The sequence below is a fragment of the Rattus norvegicus genome, chromosome 17 (assembly GCF_036323735.1).
Source record: "Rattus norvegicus strain BN/NHsdMcwi chromosome 17, GRCr8, whole genome shotgun sequence".
Classification (NCBI taxonomy): Eukaryota; Metazoa; Chordata; class Mammalia; order Rodentia; family Muridae; genus Rattus; species Rattus norvegicus.
Genome location: NC_086035.1, coordinates 12,550,612 through 12,563,555, shown reverse-complemented (window position 1 = coordinate 12,563,555; position 12,944 = coordinate 12,550,612). Strand labels below are relative to the sequence as shown.

At 50.1% G+C, this 12,944-nt stretch overlaps 1 protein-coding gene across 6 annotated transcripts in view; it reads right to left on the bottom strand.

Annotated features, from left to right (window-relative positions):
* Window positions 1-12,944, bottom strand: part of Auh (AU RNA binding methylglutaconyl-CoA hydratase) — a 95,353-nt gene that overhangs the window by 13,193 nt on the left and 69,216 nt on the right. For 2 of the 6 annotated variants that reach the window (XR_005495294.2, XR_005495293.2), the window contains one exon: window positions 7,162-7,272. The exons of the other annotated variants lie outside the window; for them this stretch is intronic. The gene's annotated coding sequence lies outside the window, so the exon portion shown is untranslated. The remainder of the gene's footprint in view (window positions 1-7,161; window positions 7,273-12,944) is intronic. 6 annotated transcript variants of the gene reach the window in all.

Sequence of the window (12,944 nt, the reverse complement as noted above, 5' to 3'; positions counted from 1 at the left end):
TAAAAATGAGATAATCACAGGATTATCTCAAAAGATGCAGAGGACCTTCCACAAAGTTCACTTTCCCTTCATGATAAAAGCCTGGAAGAAAACAGGGACAGAAGGAACATTCCCCTCCATAATAAAAGGGACACATAACACATGGAGAGCCAGTGCTAGACCAAAAGAAGGACCCAGGACAAGACAAAAGTGACCACCACCTCTGATTACTCACTGAATGCTTAGGGAGCCAGAGCAATGAGCAGGAGAAAGGAACAGAAGGGACATGATTTGGACAGGAAGAATTACAGCATCCCCGTTTGGGTGGGAAGACGCCCCAGGCCTGGAGATACTGCAGCGTCAGCATAATTACCACCGAGACCCCCAAAGAAAACCAACTGCACAACTCATACGGAAGCACAAGAGAGCCAGAATGGCCCGAGCACCCTGAGTAGAGAAAGCAGAGGCAGGGGCGTCACAGCAACTGCTAGACAGCCTCAGTGGCAAAGACTGCACGGTGACAGAATGCACACCAAGGTTGCCACAGAGGACCCAGGAACAAGCCCATACACCACAGGCGTCTGATTTTCCACAAAAGGGGCCAAAATATAACTGGAGAAAGGGGGGCCTCTTTAACAAAGCACCAGGAGAGCGGGACACGAAAACATACAAAGTCACAGTGGATCTGCCTCTCACACAGTCAGTCACCTCCCAATGGCTGTGAGCCCTGACACTGCAAATCTATGAGAAGGAACTTCAGGATACAGGCAGGCAGGGACTTTCGGAACAAGACTCCATAGCTCGGAAGCAAGAGAAGAACCGACAAGTGGGGTTATGTCGCGTTTAAAAAGTTTCTGCACAGCAGAGAAAGAGAACGACAGAGCAGGAGACAGCAGCAGACATCTGGTGGGTGTACACACAGAATGTACAAAGAACATGAATTGAAACACAAACACCTCAAATAATCCATCAACAAGTCCAAACAAAATGGACAGGCACATCCCAAGAGAGCCGAGAATAACTAGCAAAAAAATACATCAAGAAATATTCAGTGTCCTTAGCACCTGTGAGAAGACTACACACACACATACACACACACACACACACACACACACACACACACCATGAAAACAAAAACAGCCGCTGGAGAGAGCACGCTGCCGTGGGAATTAGACCAGCTCAGTCAGCATGGAAATCATGATGGAGCGTCTGCAGAGAACTAGAACCATTTCTCCCCTCTGACCCAGCCATGCTACTCCCCGGTACGCCCTCGGGAATGCAGGCGCAGACAAGAGAGACGCGCCACAGATGTCACCACACTGCAGCACCAGTCACCACAGCCGTGCTGCGGGCTCAGCAATGGCACCGTCAGCAGATGAACGGATAGAGAAGGCCTGGGGTGCTGTTCAGTAATAAAGGGAAGGGAATCATGGTGTCCGCCACAAGGTAGATGGAGCTGGCGGTGTTAGGGGACAAACACTGCACACTGGCCTGCTTGCTCCTTCACTCTCAGGTGGAGGGCGGACATGCAGAGAGGGAGCTAGCTGAGCAAAGGAAGGGGACTAGTGGAAGGAGTGGGGACCAAAGGGGGAAACGACCAAAGCACCCCCATACACACCACATAATACACACACCACACACACGCACCACATAATACATACACACCCCACATACACCACACACATACACACATACATCACACATACATATACCAAACACACACCACACACACACACACTCCACATACACCACACATATACACACATACATTATACATACATATACCAAACACACACAGCACACATACACCGCACACGCAAATTCACACCACGCACATTCCCTACACACATACCCCAAACATACACATATATCACACCACATACACATATATACCAGGCCACACTTACACATATACTACACACACATGTACCACACACATACACATGTAGCACACATCACACACTACACACACATACACATACACACACATGCACACACCGCACATAATACAACATACGCCACATGCATGCCACATACACATGCACAACCCACATATACCACACAACACACACATACACCACATACACACACACACCCCACATACACCATACACACACACCACACATATACCACACACACATATACACATACACCACACATACATATACCAAACATACCACACACAGCACAAATACACCATACACATTCACATCAAACACATATACTACACACACACCCCAAACATACACATATATCACACCACCCACATACATATACCACACACACCACACATACACATACACATGTACCACACGCAATACACATATACCACACACACACACATATACATGTAGCACACATCACACACCACACACACATGCACACACAGGGTCAACAAGACCCCTAATCACCTACAGTGAATACAGGCCCATATAAATTGGAGTCAGCTCCTCAGTCACTAATGCCCTGTGGACAGATATACATCTTGGGCCCAGGAAGCTGAGGTCAGTGGCTGCATGAGAGGTGTGCAGGAGCTCCGAGAGGCAAACCCTGGATCCTGGCAGCTTCTCTCTCGGCGCTGCCACCCACCTCAGGCTGTAGAGACTGTCCCTGCCCTCCCTGTCCAGGCTGCTCTTGCTCCTGCTCGCATATACAGCATGATGCTCCAGCCAATCATGAAAGCACACGTGTGCAGACTACGTGTGCAGAAGGACGAGGGCCGCTACCTTTCCCCAGGCCCAGCAAGGGTTGGGCTCTACCCACAGGCGTTCTTTTTGGCCCTGTCTCAGCGCAAGCCTGCAGGAGGAGGAGGGCACAGGAACCGGCTCTCATCACCCAGCTGCCCCTGCCCAATATGGCTGGCCAGACATATGAATGGGCCCAGACAACAGCACTTGCTCTTAATAACTAGAACCAGTAACACATGTTTGTGCATTTAAAAAACAAAAAAAACAAAACCTTGTAAAGTTAAAGAAGACAAAGGGGTACCCTAGCAAACAAAAGAAAAGCATCACCAATGGAAACATTCAGACAAGGAACTGATTCCTAATAGCCAGAAATCCTGAAACCGAAACTAGAGGGCTAAAAATGGACAGAGAGCAAAGCCTCAAATAGACATCAAAATGCCAATTTGGCTTGGAAAGAGGCGTGCAAGGTACACAGACTCTGACCGCCCTGACCATGTGTCAGACCAGCATCTACCTAAGGTTGGGGGAGGTGGCTAGTAGGATCGCCCACAACCCCTTGGAACACCTACCCTTCAGAGTTCAGACTAGCCCAGAGTTGGGGACCTACTGTGACACACTGTGACACTGTATGCGAAGCTTTCTCCTGTGACAAAGAACGGAAAACAAAGTCCTTGTGTACCTACACAGGGTGGGTACACGGATGCCGCAATGGAGGAGAAGGCAAGGGTGATGTTCCTAAAACTGTAAAAATAATTGTGCAGGAGACGCTCACACGGACCACTGTCACAGAGCAGATGCTGCCACACTGCTCAGGTGGAGGGAGATGCTCGACTGTTTAACAAAATCCCAAAGTGTTCCCTAAATTGTGTCTAGCATTTCACAGGCAGTGCACCTAAGTTCCAGATGCCCCACACCACTGCCCAGAGCTGATGTGCCCATGCAGGATGACCATGCATGTGAATGTGCCCGCCCACCGCTCTGACCATGGCGTCTGCATGTGAGTCTATACTCCATGACTGCAGATACTCAGTATCTCTTCATGCTCTTGTCTGCTGCCCTCCACTTAGGGAAATGTGCTCAAATCTCCTGGTTCTTTCTTCAGTCAGTGTAATTTCCTCCTATTGAGTTTCAAGGACTCTTTACATATTGCAGGCACAAAGTCCCCCATCAGTCAGCCCTCCCCCACGCCCCGCCCCCCCCCCCCCCCCGTAGTGTACGCATTTTCCCCGACTCCATCACGACAGTATCTTCTGATAGCAGACTTTTTCATTGAGATGGATCTGGCTGCTGCCCTGCAGGTCACAGCAACAGTTCCAGGACCCGGGGCTTGGCTGCCGGGGAATTCTCAAGTCTCTGATGTAAGCATCACGGTATATCCGATCTATGTTAATTTTCCTGCCCAGGCAAAAGCAGTCCCCAGATAATCAGGCAAAGGAAACACCATGCGAGAGGTGCTGTGCTGTAATGCTCGTGGAAAAACAAGACAGTCTCCGGCGCTCAGACAAGGTCCCCGGATGTCTGTGGCCTAAAGTTGGACACGGTCGTGATGACAGACTCTGGGAGGCAGAAAGTCACACATCTCTATGTTCGTCTCAAGCGGATGATGCTTTTGGTGCCAGATAATTCGGAAATCTTACTTGTAACTCAGGGGCAGAAAAACTGTTTTCCCCTGACCTTTGTTGTGAGTTTTTACTTGGGGTTTCTATACTTGGGTCTTTGGCCCACATTTGTTATTTCTGACCGTGGGGAGACATCAGACTGACGTTTACTCTTTGCATGAGGACAATCAGCAGACAAGGATTTCTTCCCAACCAGCTGCCTCTGACCTAAGCCTTTTATTATAAAAGGTTTACACTTGTATTATTTTTCTGTTAGGAGGAGCAAAATGCCTCGCAACAATGTTTCTCTTTCTAAAATGCCTATAATTATTAGAAACATGAGCACAAGAGTCTAGCAACACCGTGTGAACGGCAGACAGGGCTGGGAAGAGAAGCTTGGCGCAGGTCAGCACGTGGGCATTTAAACAGCTGGCAGGGGCCTCGTGCTTGGATGTGGTACACAAGCACATCCTTATCAGTGAGGTGACCCTTCTGCTTGTGGCCCTCAGTGACAAAGTTGGCTTGCCTTACAGAATGGTCACTGCAGGTAAATGGTAAGGAAGAAACTGAGGCAAAGGATACACTGTTTCTGACCGCTAACAGACAGAGCTCTGCAGGAGGCACAGTGTGACACAGTGTGGCCAGGGCACAGGAAGGGGTCCTAAAGGACTCCAGGGAGTCATCCTGTCAGCTCGGCTGATTCTGTCAGCTTCCTGCACACAGCAGTAACATAGCAGCGTTGTGAGGTACATGCAAAGGGCAGCCTCAGAACTCAAATTACAGATCCTAGAGACAAGCATAAAAGCTGGCACCTAAAGTGTGCTTCAACTGTCGGCTCCCTTCACTTTCAAACAATTAAGGATTTTTAAAATTTATAGTGTCTATTACTCCTTCCCTCTGGGAACTGAAGAGAGGGAGGAGAAGTCTCCAAGCCAGTGGTTCTCAACCTTCCTAATGCTACAACCCTTTAATACAGTTCCTCTTATTGTGGTGACCCCAACCATAAAATCGTTTTCATTGCTACTTCATAACTGCAATTTTGCTACAGTTATGAATCATAACATAAACATATGATTCGCAGACGGTCTCTCAGGTGACCCTGTGAACGGGTTGTTCAGTTCCCAAAAGGGTTCCAACCCACAAGTTGAGGACTGCTGCTCTAGATCAAATGCAGAAGGTCAGAGTTTGTCCTGGGTTTGCTCTCTCCGGGGAGAGTCTACAGCTGGAACCATCCAGACTGTGGCTCCCAGCTCACAAAGCCCTCCCCACTGACTCGCCCACCTCAGTCCTCAATGCCTCCCATGGGCCAGGATGCAGGTTTCTCTGATCTCCCTGACTTTCTGTTTTAAGTGAAGTCACATTAAACCATTCTGCCAAGAGACCTGTCAGCTACCTCACTCAGCAAGTCCATTGTGCACTGCACAGTCGGGGTCCTGACCTTCTCATCTGAGGGATTAGAACTTGCTAGTGGCTTCTGCATGCAGATGTTTCCCAGATGCTCAGAGAGGTCCAAGGAATCCCCCTGCCTCGGTGTCCCCAGGGCTGGGATTACAAGCACACCCCACCCCACCCTACTTTTTAAGATGGGTTTTGGGAATTGAACTTGGGTGCTCAGACTTACATGGCACGCACACACTCTACAGACTGAGCCATCTCCCCAGCCACCACCCACCCCCTCTTTGGTAGTGTACCACCTATTGTGGCATTGACCACCACCACAACTAGAAAATAACCTGGTTATGTGTGCATTTCCTGCCTGAAGCAACAAACAGACAGCAGGAAGCTGTGAAGACGTTTCTTCTGTCCGAAAAACAGCCCCCATGGACATTTCCAGGCTTCCAGGATGCAGCTGTTCTGGCTAGTTATGTCAACTTGACACAAGCTAGAGTCTCTGAAAGGAGGGAATCTCAACTGAGAAACTGTCTCTGTAAGATCCACCATAAGGCTTTTTCTTAATTAGTGATCCACAGCAGAGAGCCCAGCCCACTGTGGGTGGTGCCCTCCATGGACTGGTGGTCCTGGGTTCTGTAAGAAAGCAGGCTGGGGCAAGCTACAGAAGCAAGCCAGCAAGCAGCACCCCTCCATGGTCTCTGCATCAGCTCCTGCCTTCAGGTTCCTGCCCTCTTGAGTTCCTGTCCTGACCTCCTTCGATGATGAACAGTGCTGTGGAGATGTAAGCTGAATAAACCCTTCCTCCCCAAGTTTCTTTGGTCATGGTGTTTCAGCATAGCAATCGTAACCCTGACCAAGACAGTAGTGGATCATGGATGTCCTCCACTACATCTGATCTTTCTGTTGTGATGAGGGAACAACACTGTGTTGCCCACACTATTCTCAAACTCCTGGGCTCAAATACTGCTTTACCCACAGCATGGCTTCTGAATTAACCAGGGCTCCCAGCACATGCCGCCATGCCCTGTTGGTGATATTCACCATCTTACGACAGCAGACGGACAGTGAGTCAGCTCCAAGACAAGCCCCTATCAGACTGCACACATGACGTGAATGACCACAATACTCAGGTGTTATTTACCCCGACACTAGCTCTCTGCACTAGGGATCGTGCATACCTCTGGTTGCTGTGAGGGCAAAAGGACAAGCTAGAAAGAAGTCACTCCAGAACTGGTGGGCAACTTCCTCATACTAGGCAAGCCTGTGAGGTCACCAAGATGCCTGTAGCTGGTGTCGCGGCAGTAATCTAACAGCACCCCCCCCCACCTCACATCTGGAGTGTGCTGGCCTGGTCAGTTGTTAGGCTCTTACAAGCTGTCCTTCTCAGAGGGACCTCTGCCTCCTCCCGCCCGCCCTTCTCCTGCAGACGCTGCCTGGGGAGCACACCCTGCGCTCCGAGTTTTCAGTCAGGAAGGAAACTGGCCTGCGGGAGCTGCACTACTTACGGAGAAGCTGGGCTTCTGAGAGGGGCCACACTGGAGGGTGGTAAATACAAGGCAATCCTGGCTGATCAAGTATTCATTACAAAAGCCAGAAGGTGTGGCTTCTCAAAGAGCCTGTAAAAGAAAAAGGGAAAGGGGCCAAGTGTGGAGTGCATGCCTGGACAAAGGGCTCTACTTGCCCTGTCTCCTGAGCATGCTCACCGGCTCCCTGCTAATCCTATGGCCTCTGGGCATTACAGCCAGGACAGGGACACATTCTTACACAGAAGCAATGGATGGTTCCCACTGCCCGCTGAGTACTGTGACTGTCTATAGCTGTTCCCCATGTCCACAGGTTCTGCTCCTACATACTCAAGCAACCAGACACTGAAAATACTACTGCGTACACACAGACGTCTGCCCTGTCCCTACTCTCTGCCTAACAGACATCTGCACCATGCCTAAGTATATCAGCTACTAGAGGTGACTTACAGTATAGGGAGTGTGTGTAGGTCACATGCAAATGTGCTCTTCACTAAGGGACATGAGCTCCTCAGACTGTGGTCTCCACAAGGGAAGGAAGGGCGCTTTGGAAACAACCTCTAGCATGTGCTGGGGGCAAGGCAGCTGATGTGTGGTAAGCGGGCAGGCCCTATCTCTGCTCCAGTTCCTTCAGTCACCTCTATGGTTAAGTGGTTCTCTGTGTCCGGTTGAGCTACCGAAGTCACTGACAAACCCTACTCACCCACCCCTCAATCTCTTCCCGTTCTTCTTTGAGTCGTTGTTAACAAGGTTCACATATGACTGAGGAACGGCAGCACAGAAATAACTGCCTTGAAAAGGGTCTGGCTTCAAGGATGTATGCCAGGGCCATGTGTGCCAGGCCCTCACACACCCATGCTCAGCACCCACATGTACCCATTACCCTCACCAAGCCTAGGGCCACGCAGCAGGCGAGGAGAGCTGAGGGCTCACACGTCTCCACCACGCTACCTCTTAGGTCTCTCTAAGGTCGACACGGCCGTAAAGCTGTCCTACAGAGTCCAAATCCATGGGGCAGGGGGCACAATGGAGACAGTTGGGTAACTGTCCACCCCTGGATCCAGAAAGTACAAGTGCCCTGAAGAGCACACCACCGAGAGTGCTCACTGTGGGTACAGCGCATGTGCGGACTAGGCCAAAACAGCAGAGCTGCAGACCAAGACGAAGATGGCGCCTTTTCAGAATGAGGCAACACGCCAGTCTCAGTCTGCCATGGTCACCACTGCGTGGCAGTCACACAAGTGTCTCTCACACGCATGCACACACTCACACAGGTGTATTAGGTGATTAGAACAGATGACTTTCTGTTTTCATTGTAATCTCTACTGCATTGTTTTCTAGGGTTGTGGGGGTTTTGTTCTGTTTAATCTTTTCTTTTAAATCAGTGTAGGGGTTTGGGGCTGCAGCTCAGTGATAGAGCACTTGCCCAGAATGTTCAAAGCCCTGAGTCCATCCTGGCACTGCAGACAGACAGACAGACAGACAGACAGACAGACAGACAGACAATCAGACAGATCAAATGTAATTTTCTTCAAAGTAGAATAGGACCTGTTACTTTTTTAGAAAACAATTCATTATTAGCCGGGCAGTGGTGGCGCACACCTTTCATCCCAGAGGCAGAGGCGGGCAGAGCTCTGTGAGTTCAAGATCAGCCTGGGTCTACAGAGTGAGCTCTAGGACAGCTAGAAGACAGCTAGAGTTACATAGAGAAACCTTGCATCAAAAGAAAGAAAGAAAAAAAAAACAGAAAGAAAGGAAGAAAGGAAGGAAGGAAGGAGAAAGAAAGAAAGAAAGAAAGAAAGAAGGAAGGAAGAAAGAAGGAAGGAAGGAAAGAAAGAATTAATTAATTCATCATGTTCACCATGCGATTCTTTTTCATTTTGTATGTATTACTCCTGTGGGTGTGTCTGTGCAGGTGGGCACACACCCACAGGTGACACCAGGTGTCTTCCTCTATATGCTGAAACAATGTCTCACTGCACCTGCAGCTCACAGGGCTGGCTGGGCTGACCTCCTGCCTATGCTCAGGGCCCTCCTGGCCTTACAGCACGTGCCTATGCAGCAGGCACCCACATAACTAAGCCACCATCCTGGCCCCTGTGTAATTCTTTCAGTAAATGTGTACCTAATGAACAGGTCTACCTCAGAAGTCCCGTTACTCAAGGGAAATTGACAAAACTAACCTGGCGGTTCACAGTCTCTGCAGGGATGGCTCAGTGGTTGAGAGTGTGTGCTGATCTTGCAGACGACCTGGGTATGGCTCCCACAACACATCAGGCAGCTCATAGCCACCTGTAGCTGCGGCTCCAGTGGGAGCAGAGAGGCACTTTTCTGTACTCGGGGCCAGGCTGACGAGCGTGAAGTGTGGTCTTGGTCCCCTGAAGTAAAACCCTAAGCCTGGATCTCTTCTGGAGGGGTTTGTTTGTTTTAAAAACTAATTTGTATGCCTGTCTGTGTGGCTGTGTGTGTTGTCATGGATACCGCATGTGTGCTCTGCCCCCTCTTCTGGCTCCATGGGCATCTGTACACATGTGTGCATACATGCACATGTATATAAGGGATGCGGAGTTGGGATTCTCCATGGTGTACGTGAGGTGGGAGAATAACTAGAACTTTGGGATCAGACGCTCTGACTTCAGGTCCTCAGCTCCTCCTACGTCCACTGCGTCTACAACAGAAACCAAGCCTGTGCGAAGCGCCTGTCCCTCCTCCTGCTCAGTGCACAGACGTTCCTCAGGGCGCCTACAAAACCAGCTGGAATGTTACTGGTGCGACTGGAAACCTCACAGGCGGTCGGAGATGGCACAGTGGTTAAGAATGTGTATTGCCCTTGCAGAGGACCCAGGTTCAGTTCCCCTCACACACATGCAGCTCACAACCGCCTGCAACTCCAGCTTCAAGGGAATCCCAATGTCCAGCCTCCGTGGGCACCTCCACACATGTGGTGTCCACAAAAACCCACACGGCCACACAGACAGACACACAATTTCTATTTTAAATCTAAAACAAACAAACCCCTCAGGAAGAGATCCAAGCTTAGGTTTTTATTTCAGGGGACCAAGACCACACTCTGTGCTGGTCAGTCAGGCCCTGAGTACAGAACCGTGCCTCTCTGCTCCCCCTCGTGTTGAGGAAACTGGCTCCAGCCACTGCATGGCCCTCAGGAGCCTCCTGAGCAAGGCAAAGGTGTCTCTCTCACGTGGCTCCTTGTGAGCAAACTCTCTAACCTCCAGAGCAGCTCATTAAGACGGGCTGAGTAGGTCCCCATGCAGCGAGCAGTCGGTCCACTGGCCTCAGAACAGTGCTCAGAACTGCCCCTCCCTCAGCCGCAAACACACCGATCACATCTTAATGGTAGGGAATTAGGCATGACTCAAGCAAACTAGGAATGTGTTAGAAGTTAACATAAGGAGCTAAGAAAAAGGGAAGATAATTGCATTTCTACCCAGTTAAAATGGTAATAAAACCAGTGTCCTTTCTGGCATAAAGACACATCCATCAACAATCAGCAGGGAGAACGTTGCAAATGTACTGTCCTGAGCACCAAGGCCGACTCCAGAGCCTGCCTGGGGGGCTGCACGTGTGCGATAATCAGCTCAGCAGTGTGAGCGGCCAGGGCTGACGGGCACGCAGTGGTGCTCAACCCGTGCACGGGCTGAGACTCCTTGAGGGTGGACTGACTCTTTCACAGAAACACCACCGGAAAACACAGATATTTACATTATAATTCATAACAGCAGCAAAATTACAGTTGTGAGGTAGCAACGGAATAGTCTTATGGTTGGAGGTTTGCCACAGCACGAGGAACTTCATTAGGGTCACAGCATTAGGAGAAGGCTGAGAACCACTGGTTAGAGATTAGAGATTAGACAGCACGAAACGCACATGACGAGAGAGAGAGAGAGAGAGAGAGAGAGAGAGAGAGAGAGAGAGAGAGAGAGAGAGAGAGAGAGAGATACAGTTGAGAGGGAGACAGGAGCTCTCCACATGAACCGATGGCATTCCCAGCAGGGCGGGGTGTCACCTGGAAAGGGTACAGCCCCGGGTGGGATCACACTGACCTAGCACCATGGGGACTCACGTGTTCTTTGACAAACCTTGTCATTCCCTGAGGGTTAAGGATGGATCTGACGGGGAGGTCACATGGGCACACAAGTGCTGGGGAAAGGGCAAGAACACGGGGTAAGTTACACGAGGCAAGATCAGCTCGGGGGCAGGCATCCTGAGCCTGAATGGAGAGGGCGGTAGCAGAAAGGAAAGGGAACTCTAAAGAGCAAAAGTCCAGTGTCCCTCCAGTCAATGCAGCATGTGGGCATTTTATCTTTGGGCCAGTAAACAGGAAGGATGGTTTCCAGAAAAGAAGTTCCGTGTTCAAAATAACCCAAGATACTGACCCGAGTTCCCAAGTGCAGCTCTGATTAAACTTTAAAACCTCAGTGCCTTCGAGGGAGCTGTGTGTCAGGGAGCTGCGACGTCAGATGCCCAGGGGTTCACCCTCAGCAGCTCGGGTGGTTCTGCCTGTGAGATGTCTGCCTCACAGGCAAATGAGAAAGAGCTGGCGACAGAGCTGTTTGCACTCACAGAACGAGCTGATTAGGATAAAGACAAACAGACACACACGTCTGAAGCAGATGAGAGAAGCCGCTCTGAGGCGGGCATTCCTGCGTCTGTCCTGATGCGACACCTCTCCGATGAAGCAGGCCTATGTGTCCTGTACACAGTCTTAAAGCACAGAATAGTCAGATGCTCCTTTGAGCTTAACGGAGATGTTAAAATGACATTTCTATTTCAGTCAATTGCTAGCTTGGCACGCGTAGTAAAGTTATCATTTAGAAATGACCTTTATTATTTGGAGCCAAATGTAATATAAATTAGCTTTGGAGAAATGTCGCTTTCTTTCTCACATCCCAGCCGCTTGCTGGGTGGGCGTGGAGCTCAGGGCTGCGGCTGTCAGAGGACCAGCTCTAAGTGCTGACGCTTTATCTTCCACTTTATAGGACTGGATTTAATCACATTTAAATAATATTGTATAAACATCTTATTTCAGTTTCGTCTTAGAGACAACAGAGACTGATCATGTGTGGTACGTGTGAATGTTTGAAATTGCTCTCGGTGGCTCTATTAAATCAGCCAGTGAGGCTCAGACTGCAAACCAAATGTGCATCTGCCCAGACAGCACCAATCACATGTAGAGTGCGTTTAGTGCATAGAACGATGCTTCCTAGAACTTGTCCTAAAATACCACATCGACACAACCATAACCACGGTGACTCTAAGACAAGCAGATGTTACTGCGACTGCTCTGATCTAGTGAAGTGCACCAGTGTGCTCCAGATCCCACACAGGCCCCAGTGAGCCCATCCCACCTTACCCCACCCCTACCCGGGACTGGCTGTCCCGAAGCCCTGCTCCCTGCTGGGTATGAATGCATTTCTGAGCTGAAGGTAATTTCCCTCCAAGTTCACAGCACATACAGTTTTGCGGGCCAACTGTACCAAGGGACCATTCCAATGCTGTAGGGAGGCTGAGGGAGCTTGCAAGGCGCTGGGCACCCGAGGCTATGCCAGGGGCACTTCCCAGGGCTGCTGCTGTAAGGAGGAGGAGTCAGGGTCTGGACAATAACAGCCCGTGCCACAGGGGCCCAGAGGGGAGGCAGACAGCATTGTGGAGGAAGAGACAAGGATCCTGCAGCACAGGGGTGGGGGGCACCTCAGTCTCACAGTGCTACCAACCCCTTAACCCATCTGGGCTGAAGAAACTGCTGC